General features: G+C 32.5%; 1 protein-coding gene and 1 long non-coding RNA gene across 2 annotated transcripts in view; one reads left to right on the top strand and one right to left on the bottom strand.

The window, feature by feature from the left end:
• Positions 1 to 22,629, top strand: part of LOC142331707 (organic solute transporter alpha-like protein) — a 207,147-nt gene that overhangs the window by 35,812 nt on the left and 148,706 nt on the right. The gene's annotated exons all lie outside the window — the stretch shown is intronic.
• On the bottom strand, positions 19,579 to 20,381 carry LOC142331752 (uncharacterized). The gene is made up of 2 exons (XR_012758080.1): positions 20,327 to 20,381; positions 19,579 to 20,130 (listed from the first exon to the last, which is right to left on the bottom strand). It is a non-coding gene; the product is annotated as an uncharacterized LOC142331752 (long non-coding RNA).

Below are 22,629 nucleotides of genomic sequence, written 5' to 3'. Positions count from 1 at the left end.
CTTTTTTTCTTCTATTTTGGCTCAAAGCCCGAAAATGGAATTTTAAAGAAAAATTCAGATCGTTTTTGTTCGATCGGTTTAAAATAATTTACTATTCTAAAAGCTTTGCCGAGGAGTATGTTTCTCCAGGTAAAATATTACTTTTTACAACATATATTTTTATTTTATGTAGTTTAATCAAACAACATAAAAATATACCGATCTTCATGGCGGAGTGAGAATGTCTCTGTCTTTTATTTGGAGGTTGCGGGTTCGAATCCCAGTTAAGTACGACATTTTTCACACGGTACACGAAAACATATTATTTTATTATTATCTACCAATAGACTGCCAAACGGAACATAGAGGAATCAATCGTCGTCGAGTTTTCTCTCTTTCCCCGAATCAATTCTACGCGTTCAACAAATCTATTCGATGTTCCGAGGGGACAGATCAGATGGATATTTAATCCTGTCAAAAAAAAAGAAACTTTAAACGAATAAAAATCAAACACCGTAAAATTAGATTCGATATTTTTTATCGTAGAAAATTTTCATCGAATATTACGAATAACGTTTATATTAATGCGACTCACGGTCGCTAGAGGCAAGGATGTCAGCCGCATTAGGTGACTAAGGCGATCGAACTTGAGTAGCATACAAATTAAAGCTCAGTAATAATAATAAAAAATACACATTTTATTTTACGTATTCCTTATCCTTATTTACACCGTACTTCATGTAACTCAAGCAGCTACATCTAAGCGAAGTAAAGAATAAATGTGCTTATTATAAGATGGTTATTTCGTTAATAAATTTTCCTAATATTTAATTAATAAAATAAATATTATTATAACCACATTTTTTTTAGTTTCATAATATTTCAACCTGAAAACATGATTTTATTTTCAAAAATATTCTGCTGGTACAAACTATAAAAAAAATCCCTTTCGGCACACCGGAAGGCGTAGGTAGATTTCACCGGTGCTAAGTAGAGACAAAGAAAAGAGAGGAGGAGAAAAGATTATGGAGGTAGAAGAATTTTGTTATTTGGGAAGTAGAATTACTAAAGATGGACGAAGCAGGAGCGATATAAAATGCCGAATAGCACAAGCTAAACGAGCCTTCAGTAAGAAATATAATTTGTTTACATCAAAAATTAATTTAAATGTCAGGAAAAGATTTTTGAAAGTGTATGTTTGGAGTGTCGCTTTATATGGAAGTGAAACTTGGACAATCGGAGTATCTGAGAAGAAAAGATTAGAAGCTTTTGAAATGTGGTGCTATAGGAGAATGTTAAAAATCAGATGGGTGGATAAAGTGACAAATGAAGAGGTATTGCGGCAAATAGATGAAGAAAGAAGCATTTGGAAAAATATAGTTAAAAGAAGAGACAGACTTATAGGTAGAAGGGAAAAATTGTGTAGGCAGGCCACGTTTGGAAAATGTAAAACAAATTGTTAGGGATGTAAGATGTAGAGGGTATACTGAAATGAAACGACTAGCACTAGATAGGGAATCTTGGAGAGCTCCATCAAACCAGTCAAATGACTGAAGACAAAAAAAAAGAGATAAAAAAGATTTCCACCTTAAAGTTAAGAAAATTTTCAAATTTACTAAATATGACAATGGAAAAAAAGATTTCACATGTTTAGCATACAAGTCCCATTTTCTTACAATTCCAGTAATATTTTGGTCATCCCTTGCGGTAAGGGTTGATCATATAAAAAATTGTTTCAAACAAAAGTTTTAGGTAATGTTTAGAAAAATAAAGATTACTTTAAACCGATTCGATACTATGCCTATTATGAGAGGTATTATAAGTTTTAGGTCCTTATCCAAAGAATAGTAGGAACTTTAAACAAATCTGATATTTTATTTAATAAGAAAGTTATAGCGATATTTTGTTTTTTCGTAAAAGCCCATCCATATGGTCCGATTTTGTCCATTAAAAAACTCAACAGAGATTTTGGGTCGTTATATTTTATGTATCAATTTGAAAGTGAATGGCTCAAAATTACGGCAGTTATCGTGCAAGAAAGTAAAAAAAAAATAATATATATATACATTTTTGAACTGACGGTGGTTTTGGGGTCTGGGAGATGTGAAATACGAAGATATGTCGAAATTTTCCGGAAATTGAATCGTGGCAACCAATACAATAGGTAGCTTTCTTATGAAATCCACCTAGAAAGGAATGCATTACAAAATACCTTTGTCTTCAATGGAGTAAGCATTAGTATGTAGAAATTATTTAATGCAAATAATTTTGCATCGTTGCAAACAACGACATCAGTCGTTGTTTGTCTGAACTACCTTTTTCATCGTTCTCAGGGTCAGATTCAAGCTCAACATGTTGTTATTACCTACATTAAAAGTATTAAACATAAGTTGTCCTCGGTGTTATCTAGATTGACACCAAACCGCTTTGATCTTTAGGTAATAGAGTTTTTCCAAGATACGGTACAAAAATATTTTCATCGATCGACACAAATTTAAGCGATTTGTGTCGCTTCGGTTTTTCTTGGTAAGAGTAAAGCCTAATTTTTAATTGCTATCCGATTTATTTATAAAGGATTCTTCTTTGAATTCACCTTGAAAACTCTATACTCTCTCTATACGCACATCCGATGATCGTAAAATGGATGTTAAAATTCCAAACATCATAGCTTTATGACTTTTGCCGTTATTTAAAAAAATAAATTTTCACTTAATCTGTTCGACCGTCGCTAAAATATTTTGATACCGATGCACGCATATGTGCGTTTAATGCGTCAGAAAAACGAATGTCGAATGAGATCCGTACTCTCTTTGCTCGATATTTAAATTAAGTTATGTTTTATTCACCCCTTTCATTGTGACGCTATAGTTACGTCAGGAGCACTTATTTAGTGTTTGTGTTCTGCTTAAAAGCATTATAAAATTGCGATTTTTTTGGATCATACTGTACCTACCGATACTTTCTCACTTTTCTGTCAGATATGCTTTCAAAATAGTTGCGGGTCGATCGGTGCTATCGATTTACGATAACGAAAAATATTTTTTCTCGTATTTAAATTTTACCTTCATATTCTACAAATCGAACTTTATTGGAACTAATGGGTTTCAATCTTGATGTAAGGTGATGACGAAATGCGCCAATTGTAATTAATCAGTTTTCTAAGAATACCTAATCGGTGACCCCCGCACCCAGCATTTACTAAGTAGATGATGAGGTCATCGTCCATCCCTTTTCTTTAGTAAGAAATATAATCTCTGTTCCTTCTTACGCACGTTTTACGTGTAGAAATGCAATACCTTACAAATGAATCTGAACACAGGAAATGTTTTGTTTATTTCTATGTTGTTGTTACGCTGCTTGACCGCACATTCATTTTTCAAGTTATCTGTGTAATGTGAGATTACTGATGTTTATCTATTTAGTCATATTATAAATAGTGTTTTGTGAAAGTTTATTTCAAGTTATCTGTGTAATGTGAGATTACTGTTGTTTATCTATTTAGACATATTATAAATAGTGTTTTGTGAAAGTTTATTTCATTTTTTTCTGACAAAATCATACTTTCGTATTTTTTGTTCCGTGCGTCTTGAATGCATAATAGATTAAACTCCAAGAAAGCGTTTGAAAATTGTTTATCTTTTCGGGCACACCAATCTGTCACAACGACAAATAGCTTCTGAGTGCGGTATTGGACTACGAACAATGAATACTATTTTAAAACAATGCAAAGAAAGCAGTTTCTTTTCATCAAGGAAATGATCGAAAATTTCATCAAGGAAAAATCGAAATGATCGGTTATTGGTGAATAAAAGTAAACTTCATCCGAATTTATCTGCTGCGGACTTAAATCAAAAATTAACCAGTGAAACAGATTTACACGTGACAACTTCAGATGCCGACTTCTTGGAGCTGGACGGAATGCTCGTCGGCCAGTTAAAAAGCAGCTTTTTAACGCCAACAACATGCAAAAAAAAAAACTCTTGTGGGCCGAAAAACATGCTAAATGGACCAAAGAAGCTTGGAAAAATGTTATGTTTTCTGACGAGCCACATTTTTATGTTCGTAGTTACGTTAGAAAAGCATTAGATGAAAATACATCACCAGCTCGTATCCAACAATCGGTTAAACATCCTCAGGAATAATGTTTGGAGTCGTTTAACATTTGAAGGCCCTCGATCATTAATTCTAGTAGATGGTATGTTGAAAAATGATGGATATATCAATATTCTGAAGGAAACAGTTGTGACACGATTTCAAAATACATTTCCACAAGGCAACGGAGTGTTCAAACAAGATTTGGCGCCATGCCTACTGCCAAAAAAGTCGAAAGATTTTTCGAAGAAGTTCAGAACATTAAGGTGCTCCTGTAACCAGCCAATTCCCCAGACTTAAACCCAATTGAAAATTTTTGGGCAGTCGTCAAAAAACGGTTCTCAAAAATGAACTGTACCATAAAAATTGACCTCATTAAAGCGATATCGGTACGGTTTCACGATGAAAAAAAAGCAGTACATTTATCGAATCGATGCCAAATCGTGTACGTAAAGTTATTAAGAATAAAATATTATATATTAATTAATAGATTATTTTTTTTCTACTTATTTTTTATTAAATAACATATTCGTTCTGATTAATTTGCACGCTACTGTATTTTATTGCCTCTTCATCGGTGAAAGATAATAAAATAGTTATTCTTTGTTACCTGTCGTATTTATTAAGATATTACGACCAGTTTCGTAAAAAAAAAGAACTTAATTTGCATTTACGACAGGTCGCATTTCGTAATAAGAAATTTTCCTGCAAATCGGATGTAACGTGGCGTTCGAAACGCGACTAACTTTTATTCAAATCGCGTACTAAATTTATTTTAGCCGATGACGTACTTCGTTACAAAGCAATATCCCGCCGTTTCATCATTGTGTTTCACCACCTTCGAATATTTCTTTACTGATATTTAATTTTTTGACTTCTTTCATAACTTTCAATCTTATGATACATTACAATAAAGCTACGTAATGTTTTTAATGAAAAAAAAATTATAATTGTTAACAACGTATAACGGAAATACTTAAATAAACTTTTTAAGTGTTAAAAATAGATAAATTAAATACACCTACCACAAAAAAATCTATTTTTGTACAGTGTATAGCTTCGGGTGTACAAAAATATATTGATTGCTTTTGCAACTAGATATGAAAAATATTAAATGGCCTCCAGTTTGGTTAGGATTGTCTTAACCTGAAGTTACTTACGTCAAATGATCAATTCACGGAAGATGTTAAAAATACAACTGTGTGGGGTGATTTCCCTAAAGAAAGTAAGTGATTTGATCAAATCCCTTAACTGTTTTAGTGAAAAGATGAAATAATATTGTTTAGATATTAAAATTATTTATTTAGTACATATAGAGTAGGTAATACAACTATAGTCATTGAAACACAAATTATTTTAAACTAATTAACATAAGAAATAGGTACTTAAGCCGATATTTTTAAAAACAAAAATGATATTTTTAGTGAAATTTTAAACATTTTTAGTGAATGTAATTAATAAATAATACTGTTCGTTCATTCATTTTTATTAAACCACGTTGATTTGTGGCATCTCGAGTTACAAAGTACGTTACTTTTTTTACAGTCACATCTTTTTGCTTTACATTGTATTTTGGATTGTTCACAGGAACACTTCTTAAATCCTGGACCTAAAAATAAGGATAATTTTCCTGCAATCTCACGCAGACTTAGGTTAGTCCGTGGAACTGAAAATGTAAAACCTAATAATTTATCCTTAACCTAACTAAACTTAACCTTTTTTTTTTACCTTTTTAAGCACCTCTATGGTAACCGGTCCCCGCCGTTAAGCAAAATCAGTTCCCATCGGCATGCCGTGGTAGCAGACTAAAAATTAATCTAGCGCGTTCGTCACATCGGCGCGCGGGTCACAGCTCATGCTACTGAATCGCACGAGGAGTACTGACAGAGCGAAATGGCTAATACGCAGCTGATTCGAAGAACGCGCTAGGATTAATTAATTTTTTTCATATAGTAATAATTATTTCCCCATCGATAAAAAAGCGTTTTCGAAAGGAAATTTGACAGAGAACACGATAGAAATATTAAAAACTTTATACGGCGGGGGGGGGGGGGTCAATTGTTAAAAATCGATTTAAACATTTTAATTGCTTATAACAATTTCAATTTGTAAATAATTTTTTTTCAAGTACTTTTTTATTAAAGCTCGTTCTTTTACCTTTAAAATGAAAAAAAAAATCTGTAGCTCAAATAGAACCAGACTTATGAATTTTTTAAAAATATACTACAAGCCAAAAATCACCAAATTCTTAAATTTTCAATCCTTTCTATTTTCCAAAAAAATGAAAAGAAAAAATCCTTGAATAGGTATATCTTTTTTTGACGTATAGAACAGGTAAAAAAAGTTTTAGCTAAATCAAAAATGTGTCGGTTTGTAAAAGAATGTCCCATATACACGGGTTGAATTAAGGATCTCCTACCTTTTGAAGTCGGTTAAAAACGAATTTCTATTTTTTTAAAAATAACAGGAACGCAGACAGTAGGAAAATAAATAACAGGAAAAAAATAACAGGAACGCAGACAGTAGGAAAAGAGGAAAACGAGTCGTTAAAGTTGCGTATACATTTAATTATACCCTAAGAAATCAAATCACGTGCCAAGGTTATAATTTACAACAGCAAGAAGAATAATAGATATGTACGTAAAAACGTGACTTATTTCTGACAAGATGGACATTTACATTTAATAAATTTTATTTTCTTTTTTAATCCAATTAATTTGCACATATAAAAACTAATGCAAATGTTGCACATACGATAAAACAAGTTAAATAAATAAATTCACGATGTCATAACAAGTCAATATACAACAATAATAAAGCCACCAAATTATTCGTGTTTTATAACAGATAGAAGGTGGTATTTAAAAAAATTATTACTATTAATCGTAGAATATTTCATTAATCTTTTAAATAACAATGCGATATAAAAATAATAATAACATACATACTTGAAATATCAATTAAATTTATTTTTCAATGACAGACAGATTTCTATACCGATTTCGTGAATACGAAAATAAAATCAAAGAACAAGACAAAATCAGCCTAAAAATAAAAAAATAATGGAATATTTTAATAAATAATATAATTAAAAATTAATACTCAACAAGAATTAGTAAAGAAAAAAATAATAATACTATCAAACTTAAAAAATCGGGTGTTGAATGTTGAAATAAAAAAATCGTTTAAATTGCGTAAAACCTAATACATACAGCATAGATTTTTTTTAAATTTTCAACAAAGAATAATTTTGACTTTCGGGGCATGCATTTCACATCGTTAAAGGGATTAGATACTAAGCCGCCTTAGGGATGAGAGTAACTCATATATTTTAAACGGGAACTATCGTTCGTTCGTATCAAGAAGCACGGTTTGTTTCCTGTATGTGCTCACATTTTTATTTTAAATTAAGCGTTTCGAACATACGTATAACTACCATCTAGCGAAAAAAAATGAACTAACAACTGTATAATAAATTGTATTGTGTACTATTAACAGTACGTTGTTTACATTAACATTTATTATACAGTACTTATTATTTTTTTACATTTTGTTAAAAAGACATAAGTTTTTTGAAATTTTGTAAAAATAAATAAATAAGAATAAATGATAATCTATAAACGTACTGTTTATAGTGCACAATAAATTTATTATACTCTTTTTTGCTATTGTCATGTTTTTATTATTTAATTTTTGTTTATAAATATTTATCTAAAATTATAATTGTGTTTTGGAGATAAAAAGGAAAACATCGGGGTTAAAGCTGTTAAAAAAATCACAACTCAATAAACGACGAAAAATGTTCAATATTTTGAAGATTATCGCCGTTAAAGTTTTTGTTGTTTTAGTACGCTAAATTCATGAACGTTATTTAGTTACAATCGGCAAAAAAATTAAAAAAAATCATATTTTACGAAACAAACCTTTTTCCTTCATTTTTCCTGTTTACACTTCGGAATTACCGTTCAGATAATCAGAGGATGAATGAGGATGATATGTATGAGTATAGATGAAGCGTAGTCTTCAGTTCGACCATTCCTGAGTTGTGTGGTTAATTGAAACCCCCATCAAAGAACACCGGTATCCACGATCTCGTATTCAAATCCGTGTAAAAATTACTGACTTTACTAGGAATTGAACGCTGAAGTTCTCAACTTCCAAATCAAGCTGATTTGAGTAGACGCGTTCACCGCTAGACCAACCCGGAGGATTAACGGAACGTAAACCGTGTATCATTTTTGCGCCTTTTTCCAAGTATTCTAGTTAAAATCAATTAATTCATAGTGACGAAAGAAAAATAGGGTATATAAAAAAATGTTACGATAATTCTAACGAAAACTGATGGTTTGTTAAATTTAAACGTTTTCAGTTCTTATGTAACTTCAGGTATCAATTATTCTCAATAAAATTAATATAAACATCAAAAACTTTTATTTTAATATTTTAAGAATAAAAAAAATAAGGGAATGTGAACGTGCCAGTGAATTCTACGCTTTAAGTATTCAACGAGGAAAATTTATACGGAATCGGTAAAAAAACTATGTATAATGCGTTCTAGAAAGATGATGTAATCGACAGCGTGTATCTTATTTACCGACCGGTTTAACTGAAATTTTGCATAGATTTAAAACAAGTAATAGAAAATGTGCTAATAAATGTCAGGTATACTTTTTTGCAAATGAACAAATAACTTTCTAAATAAAACTTTTTACAAACGACTCGGTCTACGGTACCGCTTTGTGGCATCGTCTCTTTTTTTAGCAGTTTATTTTGCCGATATACAGACACACAACACACGTATTTAGATTCAAAACATATTTCTAGGTATAATAAAAAATATCGGTAAAATGGAAATAAATTAAAAAGGAAAGTTACGTACCTGTATTCAATTAACCTTTTTAACAATTCATTTGTTAAAAAAAAACATAATAAATAATGTCAGTTGAAAGCAGATTCCAAGCACGTTTTTAGTTTTAACGATGCAAAATTTACTTCTTTTTTATTCTTAATTTATATTTCAATTTATTCTTAAAATAAAAAAAAAAGTAGAACAATAAGAAGCGCCCGCTCTAGTGGCGGGCAACACGGACATTTGTCCGGGACGCCAAAATTTGGAGGCGGCATTTTTATTGAGAAAAATATTGATGTGTTAAAAACCCAATTAATAGAAAATTTCACATATCAATTTTTTCATCTGCTAAGAATTTCAGTGCGTGGCGTATTTAAATTGTTTGTGCCTAAAAGCTAAAAATATTTATACTATTAACGAAAAATTAACGCAGAATTTGTAAAGGACGCTGCATGAACTTGTTTGAACATGCATATACTTCTCTGAACAGAATAGCATTAGCAGGCGAGCAGAGCGTGAAATAAAGAAAAAGAATTGATTCTATTAACATAAATGGGGTAGAATTAGCAGAGGAAATTTCACCAGTATCTGCGCTTTTGGGCAAAAAAGAAAGTTAAATTCTGCCCCAAACCTTACTATTGCTTTAAGAATATTGCTAACGATACCAATAACTATAGCAAGTGGCGAAAGGAGTTTCTCTAAGTTAAAATTAATTAAGAACTTTTTACGCTCGACTATTACACAAAATCGTTTTAATGGTTTGACCATTTTGGGCAATTGAGCATGAAATTTGCTGATTAAGGAAATTTAAAAGATTTAATAAAAACTTTTGCAGACCTGAAACTGAGAAAAAAAGGATTTTTGTGATTTTGCGTAGTTGATGTTACCTTTTTTTAGTTTCAAAATAATGGCATTTTGATTCTTTGTGCAATAATACACATTTTTAATAGCATTTAAAAACGTAAAAAATTATAAGTTTAACCATTTGTGATACTAATATTTCTTAATTTATTTTTACTGTTTTGTACTACTTGATAATTAATATTATATTATATTACATGTTTCTTTCTCAATATATGCTTTTATTAGAATATAAATAAAATGATTTGATTTTTATTGAAAATAAAAAATATATGTACCTTTATTTAAAAAATATATATATTCTTAAGGCGCGGCAATTTGTCTTTTCGTCCGGGGCGACGTAACCGCTAAAGCGGGCACTGCAATAAGTAACCAGGTTCAACAGACTTCTTTTTTTTTTTAAATCCCTACATCCCTGGGCCGGACATCCAATTAAGTATACTCGGCCCAGGGAGGTGTCCTTCCGACTCTAACTAAGGTGGTCTCCCCATCCACCGGCTTAACATCCGGCACGATAGGTCAACCCCTCCGGTTCTGGATCTTTTCTGCCTGCCTCTAATCCCCGACGGGGGAAACAGGGCCCGGCTATGCCGTTCCCGGCCTTCCCAAGGAACCGGGTCCCGGTCATTATGCCTTGCCTCAAACCAAAGGTGCCAGCACCAAGGGCGCAAGCACCCCCAGAAAACCAACACCCTCGGCCTGGTCTCGGTCTTAACTTAACCCCTCGCGAAGGCTTCCCCATGGAGTCCCCGTCCCCTCACAGGTACCCGTACACCTAAGCATACGGGTCCTCCGAGACGGGGCTGTCCATCCTTCCCTACACTTAGCACTCTAGTAACCCCGGCGTCGATATTCCTCCACCTTCGTACGGAGAACTGTTCTCGCAAAGTTTGCGAACCATTTCCAGTTATTTTCAGAGGCCAACATCCACTCCACAAGATTTCCCGTCACAATGTGTTCATCTACTAATCGTTGGCAGTGTTGCGCCCATCTATGGCACTCGAACAGCATATATTCGGCGTCATCTACGCCCTAACAATATTCACAAACAGGCGACTCCTTCTTACCAGTTCTATTCAGGTAGGTGCTGAAACAGCCATGGCCAGACATTAATTGGGTAATGTGGTACAAAAGACGTTACAAAATGAAAACATTACTCCGACCCGATGAGCAAAGTACAGTGAACAATGAAATGAGAGCTTCAAATTTAGGTAATTTTTTTAAATCTTTCAGGTATAAACAATGAGTGATTCTTTTACTGCTGCATTTATTGAAATCTCAGAAAGGATATTTTACAGATATTAAAGATGTTAAGATATTTTAAGGATATTTTTACAGACGATTCCATTATTATTTGAAAAATAAAGTTTAAATGGCAAGCGTTTTATGTAATAGTAGAAAAAAGGCGGGCCGCCGCGAAAATGTTACACGGTTTATGTTTCATTACACATGATTTTGTTAAATGTTTTTGCCAGTTGTAAGTAAATAACGTTCATGAATTTAGCGTACTGACAAATACCATGTTAAAATACGCGTACGATCCTCTTCACTCGAAACGGTACCAGAAGATAGGAAGTATCTCTCACTCTCTCTCTCTATTGACAATCGGCGTAAAAAAAAAAAATTAATCCTGTTCCGTCTTTAATTTGACCCGTGATTTTTTTTGTTTTTTTTACGATGATTATTCACTACAAAATTTTAAGTAATGAAAATTTTACAAACGTATAAATTTTAACTAACTCTTCCAAGCGTAAAAAAAAAATCTTTAATAATTTCAAACACAGGTTTATCAGTTACACTCCGAGAAAGTTGTTTGTATTAGTTGTTAAGGATAAATTGTAATAAAAATTTCAAGGACAACAGGATATTAGAATAAACAAAATTTAAAACGATTTTCGTAAAGAATGTTTTTTTTTTTAATAAACTAAGGGCTAATTTGAGTAATAAATACCAACAAGCATTCGGGAAAATATCTAAAAAGAGGATTACTACTACTATCTGACAAAAAATGACTCTCCCACCAGTCGAATTTTTGTTTCTTATCGTTTTAGGTTTACATATCAAATAAAAAAAAAAAAATGATTAGAAAATTCTGAAAGGTTGGGTATAAACGCGTCCGTGTGGATGAATAAACCGTTTTACATTAAGGGGAGTAATATGTTTATATTTATTATTTCTTTTAATAATTTGTTTAAGTAACTCCTACCCTACTAAACGGCATTTGTATGTGTGTCTGTGTGTGCGTCCCCCTTCGCTTAGCACCGGAACGTACCGATCACTAGCGGAAAATCCCGATCGTTAGTAAATGTCTCGTGGTGGTCACGTGTATACTTGTTATATTAGCATACATCGATATACCGTATATATATATATATATAAATAAAAACATCGATATACCGTATATATATATCGAGGTTTTGGGAAAATTTAGTATTTTTTAACCGGATCCGAATTTTCGAACGAAAATCGCAAATATCTCGAAAACGGTCGGTCCTAGCGTGAAAAAATCTTTACGACTCCCGTAAACGATAAATCAATCGGCTCCCAGTGGTACCCGTCGTATGATAATATCCTCAAGTGTCCCCCGGGCCCCGTTCGGAAATGCGGGAGGGGTTGCCACCGTAATATCTCGGCAACCGCATACCTGATTTTCGCGATTCAAACGGTGTACGTATCAGCAGGTCGAGCGCTAACTGTTTAACGGACCGGGTACACTTCTTGATCATCCCGGTCTTCGTTATCGAAAAATTATATTATCGTTAACGAGCATTAACTTCAAACTCTATGCAAACTCCAGAAAAATAGCGATAAAATTGTAATGGTTTTTTTTTTTATAACCGGTCGATTAAAATTTATTTGACATCCGATTTTTCTTTAAGCAACTTAATTTAATCGCATATAAAACCTGCTTATACATAAAACTTATAAATACATTTTTAAGTCCTTAGTTTAATGACTTAAATTACGTATATGACATCGAATTTTTTTTTAAATTTTAAATCACAGTAATTAAAATTTGATTAGAATTTGTCGACCAAGCAGTTTATTTACTCGTACAAATATAACAGTATGAAGGCGGGTCCATTGGAATCGGTCTGCCCGGTTCGACCGGCGTCCTTCGATCGATAAAGCTGCAGTTTAATATTGTTCTTCCTGTACTTAAGCTTTATCCAGCCTCGGTCAACCTCTTCAACTGTTCCCATTTATTTTTTGACTAGACGTTATCGATACCGTTTTTTTCTTCCCTAACCTTCTACAGGACATATGACACGACCGTCTCCCTGACCCGTCTACCGTATCTTGTTTCACGATAAACCTTCTGAATTTATCTCGATTACGTCGTATCTCAAATCGTTTCTCCTTCATTTACCGGTCATCTGAATAATGTTATTCCGTAGCGTTTCGTTATCTTTTTTCCCCGTCATGTTTTAAATAGGAAACGGGTAGCCCTGCAGCTTATAACCTCAATCAAAGGGATCTATTTATAACGGCGCTGTAAAATTTTCCTACTAAGAAAAAAATACATATGTATCGACCTACGGTAAAAGTCAAAGAAAATAATTCAAATTATACATCGTTCATACCTTATTATAAATTATTTTATTAAACGGTAATGTTACTGAATGAACAATTATACTAATAACAAATACAACAGTGCATACGTCTAACTGTTTATTTATGATAACTGTGCATGGGAAAAGTTTATAAAAATGACTTTAAATTTACATTAGATCTCACTGGTTTTGAATAATGATAGATTCTAAATTTATAGATTAGTTCTAAAATTAATAGAAAATGCTATATTTACTAAAGCAATAAAAAAAAATGAAAAGAAAAATTGGGAATGCGGTTGATTTAGAAACTAGAAAACTCAAACCGTTAACTTACAATTCTTGAGTACAATCGTAGGACATTTAATTTAACGAAAATTAATATGTAGAAAGAAAACTGACATAAAAATGGTTAATTTTAAATTACGTTGAGTGAAGGAAGTTTTTTTTTTTACTCTCGTTTAAAGCTTTCAACTAAACACTGATGGCTTTTATTAGTAACCAGCACAATATACGGTTAATACATAATGATTCCAACTGACGTAATTATTATTGGAATTACCTTTTTTTTCTATACTAAGCGTCTTATAATTTTTATCGATTGACCCGTCATGCTACATGGTACTTAAAATAATTGGGAAGACATATATTTAGAATGTAGAAAAAATAAATAAAATAAAAATATATTATAAATATAATTTATAATTTCACCAACTCACGCTTATTTTTTACTATTCACAAACGAAAAATAATAAAGCAAACAACATTCAGTTTAATGTTATTACTACGGTCGTCCAGAAAATAAGAACCGTTTGAGCATCGCATGCCCGCAGCTTCACCCACAACAATGGGTCAAGACCAGCCGGTCTCAGTTGTTCTGCTACGTACAAAATTCCGTAGCTGTATTGTGAAACGGAGTGATTTAACGCATGTGATTTTATAATAAATAAAAAAATTGGAAATTCCACCGACGGCGAGGTACGATTGGTCGTACGTTTTGAACGGACAAGGTGTTTGCGGAGAGACGATTAATGCCGATTCTTATTCAAAAATTTTTATGAGACTTCGTCACGCAGTTCAAAATCGGCGTAGTCTTTTGACGCGTGGATCTTTATCTCGATAACACACGTCCACGTGCCGCAAAAAACTTGTTAACTTCTCAAAGGTTTCGGACGGGATGTTTTTGATCACCGCCGTACACTTCAGATATTGCTTCGAGCGATTTCCACCTTTTACAAGGTTGAAGGACTGTCTTAGCGGGAACCGCTATGAAAGCGAAGAAGTCAAGACTAGCTAGCTGTTCGTTACCGGTTTAATGGACTGCCGCCAGATTTTTTTAACGGTAGCATACAAAATTAGTGCCTGATTTGACAAATTCTTGATCTTAGAAAGTGTTTTTAAGAAAAAATAGCTTAAAAAAGTGCCTGATTTGACAAATTCTCGATCTTAGAAAGTGTTTTTAAGAAAAAATAGCTTAAAAAAGTATAGATTTTGGTGCATATATTAAAGTTAAAATAAATACAATAAATTTTTTATAAAACAAAAATGGTTTTTACTTTCTCGACGACCGTCGTATTTAAATAGTTTTTTTTTTAATAAAAAAGTACACTAATAAAAAACAGACATGTTTCATTACTTTATTACCAGTTAAATGTTATTGGACCAATTTAATTTTAATAATATTTTTTTATTGGATCATACTGTAGAAGCTGAACTATCTGAAGGGAAACCTCAGTTAAAATTCTAAAAAAGAGGATTTCACACAAACATTTTTCAAATCTTATTAGTTTAATTTTCATTTCTTAAATTTCTTTCCTAAAATTAATTAACAAAGATTGTCGCCCCAAAAAACATTTTCCTTGAAAGATAATGAGAGAAGCCTGTGTTCAAAATTTCAAAAAAATTCTGTGAATGTTGTTTTCTATTCGCTTTTATTTTTAATCGTTTGAAATTTTTTGCTGATATGTGTGTTTAAGTTATAAGAAACATTTTACAAAAAGAGAAAGAGAATAATGTTAATTTAATATCTCTTTTATACAGAGCACCCTAAGAGAGAAAAAATCAAAAATATCTTTTACGATAATAGTAAATGATAAATATGTACATCCGAAAATTATTTGCAAAGAACAATTAATTTATAAACTTCATTTAATTACGAATACACTTCCTAAATAGGGCCTACTACGAAAAATTAAGTCGATCTCTTATCTACAAAAAAATTTTAGAATGCAGTTTTTTTTTTTATCGAGAACAGTTTGTCCGATTTTCATCAACGAAATATTAAAATATATACGGTGGTTTTAGTTTAAATTTAAGTCGCGGAAATCATACAGTTATCTCAGACAGGACACGATTCAATAAATAGCTCTAAACAGCGGTAAGGTACACGAAAATTTTGCCAATAAATACGATACGCTCTACGGTTTAATTTCTTGCTCGCCTAATAATTGAATCTTTTTGAGAAAACACAAAGCGTGTTTTGCAAAGCAAAACACAAAGCACAGTTAAAGCAACTGTGCTGAAATTTAAATGAAACTGATTACAGAATCGTTCAGATGAAGTGAAGAACCAGAGGTTCTTCAGTTTAAAAGGGAATCGGTATAAAAAAAATAAACACACGGAAATTCTGATACGATGGTTTTATTTTATTACACCTATAATCCTAAGAAAAATATACACAGGTATCGTATCCAGCAGATAGATTCGTTTTAACAACAGAACCTGCCGGGCTTATATACCACATATTCACGCTTTCCAACACTGGTTGACATTTCGTTGCAAGACAGCAGTAGCGGTTGTTTTATATATCTACATTATAGAGGTATACTATATTATAGTCGACGGTATTACATAACTAGTTCAGAGAGTAATGTACAACTGCTAAGGTTATTATAAAACACGTTTAACGCAACGGAAATGTAACAAAACATTTATCATTTATAAAACAAATTATAAAAAGTTATTAATTTGCAATAAAAAATTCCAAATTTCTTCTTTCAAATTCAAGGATTAAAAGTGAAGCACCCAATTTATCCTTAATCGGTCGGATAAAATTAAAATTTCTTTTCCATATCCAAGAATATTTTTCTACATATAATAAAACTAAAAACACTATATACTAATATTTTATTTATTTTTTTTTTTTTTTGAACGAAAATAATCACATAAAATCTGTACAAAAATCAGTAATATATGCGAGTATATACATATAAGATAAAAGTAAATGTGATTACAACACCAGAACTGTTAGTAGACAAATAAATTTTGTTTTTTTACCTCCGAGGCCATCCGGATCTACCCGGTTAGATATTGCTTCAGAGGATGAGGTGGACGATTTGTAGCGTATGAAAATGCCATGTCTGACCGGGATTCGAATCCGAGACCGGATGAAAGGCCGAGACGCTACTACTCGGAGACCGGCAGACAAATAAATTATGTAAGAAAAACACCACTGAATTTAGATTTGTTCATGGGAAAATCAATGAAGAAACAAAACGAAATGTTTATGGCAATTAACATTCAAAGGATATATATCTCAAAAATGTTAAGTTTCGGCGATATTGTAATTATTCTGGTTACTATAGGGCACCCGGTACACTATTTTTTTAAATTCAATTTTTTTTTTGCAATGGTTACTTCAAATGTTATTTTATGCGTATAAAACAATAAGATAAGAAAAAAAATTTAGTTTGTCAAGAATTATTCACCGAAAAATCCGAAATTTGAATTTTTTGTTTAGATTTGTTTTTTTTTGTTGGCGCCGTTTAATTATTTGAAAGGGAAATTTAGCGATTACATAGGGAAATTACGTAATCTATCACTGGATTTTACACGAAACTGGATTTTAGTTATTTCGATTCAACGGGTTCACGGTTGCGAATCTCCGCGGAGACTTGAAAAATTTTGTGTTAGAAGACGGTAAAAAAATTCCATTAACAGGTCAGATAAACTTAGCGATGAAATTCAGGGCTATAATGGTGTTGCTGTAATAAAAAATACACGAAGTTTAAAAGACAATACGACTATTTATTTTCATAAAATCTCGACTCATGAAAACCCTTCACACGGGCTTTGTATATGTGGTGTAAATACAAGTTAGCTAATATAAATCGTCCAGCGTTCAAGTCCTAGTAAAGGCAGTTACTTTTATACGGATTTGAATACTAGATTGTGGTGGATACCGGTGTTCTTTGGTGTTTGGGTTTCAATTAACCACACATCTCAGAAATGGTCGAACTGAGACTGTACAAGGCTAGACTTCATTTATATTCATATATATCATCCCGGAGGCTAAAATATAGAGAGTGACCGAGCAGACTACACATTTAAATTCCCTGATTTAAGAAAAAACATGTAGTACTAGTACGCATTTTTTCTTCATTTTTTCCTATTTAGCATACGGAACTACCATAAGGTATTACTTCAGAGGATATAATATAGTCTTGTACAGTCTCAGGTCAACCATTTTTGAGATGTGTGATTAATTGAAACCCAACCATCAAAGATCATCGGAATCCACGATCTAGTATTCAAATAGAATTTTATACGACATAGTAAAGGCCTTTGCTAGGATTTGAACCTTAGAACTCTCGACTTTGAATCACCTGATTGCAATGATGAGTTAACCACTAGACCAACCCAGTGGGTTAGTACTCGTATGCAATAAACTCGCTGAACGATCCAGCGAATTTACTTGAAGTTCGTTCTAAAATAAACTAGAATTAAATTTATTTAATCGATTATAAATAATTATACAAAGATGTTGTTATAACAAATAATTTAAGATTAAATATAAATTTACTGATAATTTAATATTAATCTTAGTATGTTTTTCAACACTGTGAATCATCTGCTAACTGACGACATAGAGTATTGATTATTACTACTATCGGTTTCGTCTAAAAAAATTAATGACGTCACCGATTACACGATCTTGCAATAGCTATTCTTTTTCAACCGTAACGATGTAATCAGATTTCATAATCCACGTTTCGGGTCCGGCCGGCTTAAGAAAATTTCTTTTTACAAAACTTTATCCGATTCTCAGTCTTAAATTTATTAAAAAAAACATTGTGATCGGTTACAAAATTATTTACTTGTTCTCACATTAATTCTATCCAATTTAAATCTAAACGTCACATCGGCAAATTTCTGCGATTTAATCGTAGGAATAAGGAATTTATACTACTCGTATGAATTTATAAAAAATATAAATTAATTGATGCCATTTGTTTTTCCGGTTAATTTTTTTCTACTTTAATATTTCTATTTTCTATTTTAAACGATATTTAGCCAGTTGCATTAAATAAACCGATAATTTACAGTATCAAAAAAAAATCGTATAAGTTTCAAATGTTTTGAAAGAAAAAATTATGCTTTTGACATACACATACACACATGTCATGTACTTTATATATATATATATGACATGTGACATGATATATGACATCTTATATAATGATATATGATATATTATATAAATTATATAAGATAAATTTATATATGATATATGATATATGACATCTTATATAAATTATATAAGATAAATTTATATATATAAATTTATTTTATTTGCCTCTATACATATAACATATATAAAGATGCTGAAAATTTGTTTGTTCTCGCAATCATGCAAGAACCAACCAATATTGGTTTCAAATTTTCAGGATAAATTCGTTTTATCCCAGGGACGATTATAAGCTACAGACAGAGGCCCTAGTCCCCTTGGGAATGAAATTGTGAATTAAAAATACTCAAAGATTAATCCTTTTATTTCACTATTACATTTTTGTCACCGTAGCATCGAAAATAAGTTATGAATCTTTCGTCGTCAAACGTCTGTGCACTTTAGTTATCATAAATACTACTATTCTGTCTCTTGTAATTTAGTTTCTTTTTCAGGTTTCTATAAAGTCTGAATACTTTAATTGTTATTTATCAGTATTATTCTCACAAGCGAATTCTGCGGTCCTGTGGTAGTCTCCGTGGCCCCGGGGTGCTCTAAATCGGCGCCGGGATTCGCATGGACTGACGTGGGCTCCGATCCAGATTATGTGGCACCACCGGCTTATATGTAGTGTTTCTAAAATGGTGGGCTGATAGTTTTACAAGTTAGAATCCGAAAATGTATTAACAAAACATATCCTTAGGAAAAATGGCAATTCTCCTTCGTTCTCCCCCGTACGCCATTTCTTTATTTTTATATAGAAATTTATATCTAAGGTTTGATAAATGAAACAAGTAAAAAACACTAAAAAAATTTATTACAAATTCCAAATACGTACCACATTTCCAAATTTTGTATATAGTTTCCAGTTATTTTAAATATATATATATATAAATAAAACATTTATTAATATTACACTTTTCTTAAATGCAGTACATTTCTTGAAAAAATCTATTCACACTTTAATTTTTTAAATAATTCTAAAGTTTAAAAAATCTGGGTCAGGGTCAAGTTTGCTCTTCTGCCTTACATATTCTGATCAAATCTGAATTAATGTATCTCCTTCAAGACGGGTATTGCAATATTGGTCGTGTAAGGTAAGTGTTTGTTTTGCTCTTCTGCCTTACATATTCTGATCAAATCTGAATTAATGTACCTCCTTCAAGACTGGTATTGCGATATTGGGTCGTGTAAGGTAAGAGTTTGTTTTGCTCTTCTGCCTTACATATTCTGATCAAATCTGAATTAATGTACCTCCTTCAAGACGGGTATTGCGATATTAGGTCGTGTAAGATAAGTGTTTGTTTTGCTCTTCTGCCTTACATATTCTGATCAAATCTGAATTAATGTACCTCCTTCAAGACTGGTATTGCGATATTGGGTCGTGTAAGGTAAGTGTTTGTTTTGCTCTTCTGCCTTACATATTCTGATCAAATCTGAATTAATGTACCTCCTTCAAGACTGGTATTGCGATATTGGGTCGTGTAAGGTAAGAGTTTGTTTTGCTCTTCTGCCTTACATATTCTGATCAAATCTGAATTAATGTACCTCCTTCAAGACGGGTATTGCGATATTAGGTCGTGTAAGATAAGTGTTTGTTTTGCTCTTCTGCCTTACATATTCTGATCAAATCTGAATTAATGTACCTCCTTCAAGACTGGTATTGCGATATTGGGTCGTGTAAGGTAAGTGTTTGTTTTGCTCTTCTGCCTTACATATTCTGATCAAATCTGAATTAATGTACCTCCTTCAAGACTGGTATTGCGATATTGGGTCGTGTAAGGTAAGTGTTTGTTTTGCTCTTCTGCCTTACATATTCTGATCAAATCTGAATTAATGTACCTCCTTCAAGACTGGTATTGCGATATTGGGTCGTGTGGTAAGTGTTTGTTTTGCTCTTCTGCCTTACATATTCTGATCAAATCTGAATTAATGTACCTCCTTCAAGACTGGTATTGCGATATTGGGTCGTGTGGTAAGTGTTTGTTTTGCTCTTCTGCCTTACATATTCTGATCAAATCTGAATTAATGTACCTCCTTCAAGACGGGTATTGCGATATTAGGTCGTGTAAGGTAAGTGTTTGTTTTGCTCTTCTGCCTTACATATTCTGATCAAATCTGAATTAATGTACCTCCTTCAAGACTGGTATTGCGATATTGGGTCGTGTGGTAAGTGTTTGTTTTGCTCTTCTGCCTTACATATTCTGATCAAATCTGAATTAATGTACCTCCTTCAAGACGGGTATTGCGATATTAGGTCGTGTAAGGTAAGTGTTTGTTTTGCTCTTCTGCCTTACATATTCTGATCAAATCTGAATTAATGTACCTCCTTCAAGACTGGTATTGCGATATTGGGTCGTGTGGTAAGTGTTTGTTTTGCTCTTCTGCCTTACATATTCTGATCAAATCTGAATTAATGTACCTCCTTCAAGACGGGTATTGCGATATTAGGTCGTGTAAGGTAAGTGTTTGTTTTGCTCTTCTGCCTTACATATTCTGATCAAATCTGAATTAATGTACCTCCTTCAAGACGGGTATTGCGATATTAGGTCGTGTAAGATAAGTGTTTGTTTTGCTCTTCTGCCTTACATATTCTGATCAAATCTGAATTAATGTACCTCCTTCAAGACTGGTATTGCGATATTGGGTCGTGTAAGGTAAGTGTTTGTTTTGCTCTTCTGCCTTACATATTCTGATCAAATCTGAATTAATGTACCTCCTTCAAGACGGGTATTGCGATATTAGGTCGTGTAAGATAAGTGTTTGTTTTGCTCTTCTGCCTTACATATTCTGATCAAATCTGAATTAATGTACCTACTTCAAGACTGGTATTGCGATATTGGGTCGTGTAAGGTAAGAGTTTGTTTTGCTCTTCTGCCTTACATATTCTGATCAAATCTGAATTAATGTACCTCCTTCAAGACGGGTATTGCGATATTAGGTCGTGTAAGATAAGTGTTTGTTTTGCTCTTCTGCCTTACATATTCTGATCAAATCTGAATTAATGTACCTCCTTCAAGACGGGTATTGCGATATTAGGTCGTGTAAGATAAGTGTTTGTTTTGCTCTTCTGCCTTACATATTCTGATCAAATCTGAATTAATGTACCTCCTTCAAGACTGGTATTGCGATATTGGGTCGTGTAAGGTAAGTGTTTGTTTTGCTCTTCTGCCTTACATATTCTGATCAAATCTGAATTAATGTACCTCCTTCAAGACTGGTATTGCGATATTGGGTCGTGTAAGGTAAGTGTTTGTTTTGCTCTTCTGCCTTACATATTCTGATCAAATCTGAATTAATGTACCTCCTTCAAGACTGGTATTGCGATATTGGGTCGTGTAAGGTAAGAGTTTGTTTTGCTCTTCTGCCTTACATATTCTGATCAAATCTGAATTAATGTACCTGCTTCAAGACGGGTATTGCGATATTAGGTCGTGTAAGATAAGTGTTTGTTTTGCTCTTCTGCCTTACATATTCTGATCAAATCTGAATTAATGTACCTCCTTCAAGACGGGTATTGCGATATTAGGTCGTGTAAGATAAGTGTTTGTTTTGCTCTTCTGCCTTACATATTCTGATCAAATCTGAATTAATGTACCTCCTTCAAGACTGGTATTGCGATATTGGGTCGTGTAAGGTAAGTGTTTGTTTTGCTCTTCTGCCTTACATATTCTGATCAAATCTGAATTAATGTACCTCCTTCAAGACTGGTATTGCGATATTGGGTCGTGTAAGGTAAGTGTTTGTTTTGCTCTTCTGCCTTACATATTCTGATCAAATCTGAATTAATGTACCTCCTTCAAGACTGGTATTGCGATATTGGGTCGTGTAAGGTAAGAGTTTGTTTTGCT

This window comes from Lycorma delicatula, chromosome 10 (genome assembly GCF_047948215.1).
Source record: "Lycorma delicatula isolate Av1 chromosome 10, ASM4794821v1, whole genome shotgun sequence".
Taxonomy (NCBI): Eukaryota; Metazoa; Arthropoda; class Insecta; order Hemiptera; family Fulgoridae; genus Lycorma; species Lycorma delicatula.
This window is presented reverse-complemented; position numbering and strand designations above follow the sequence as displayed.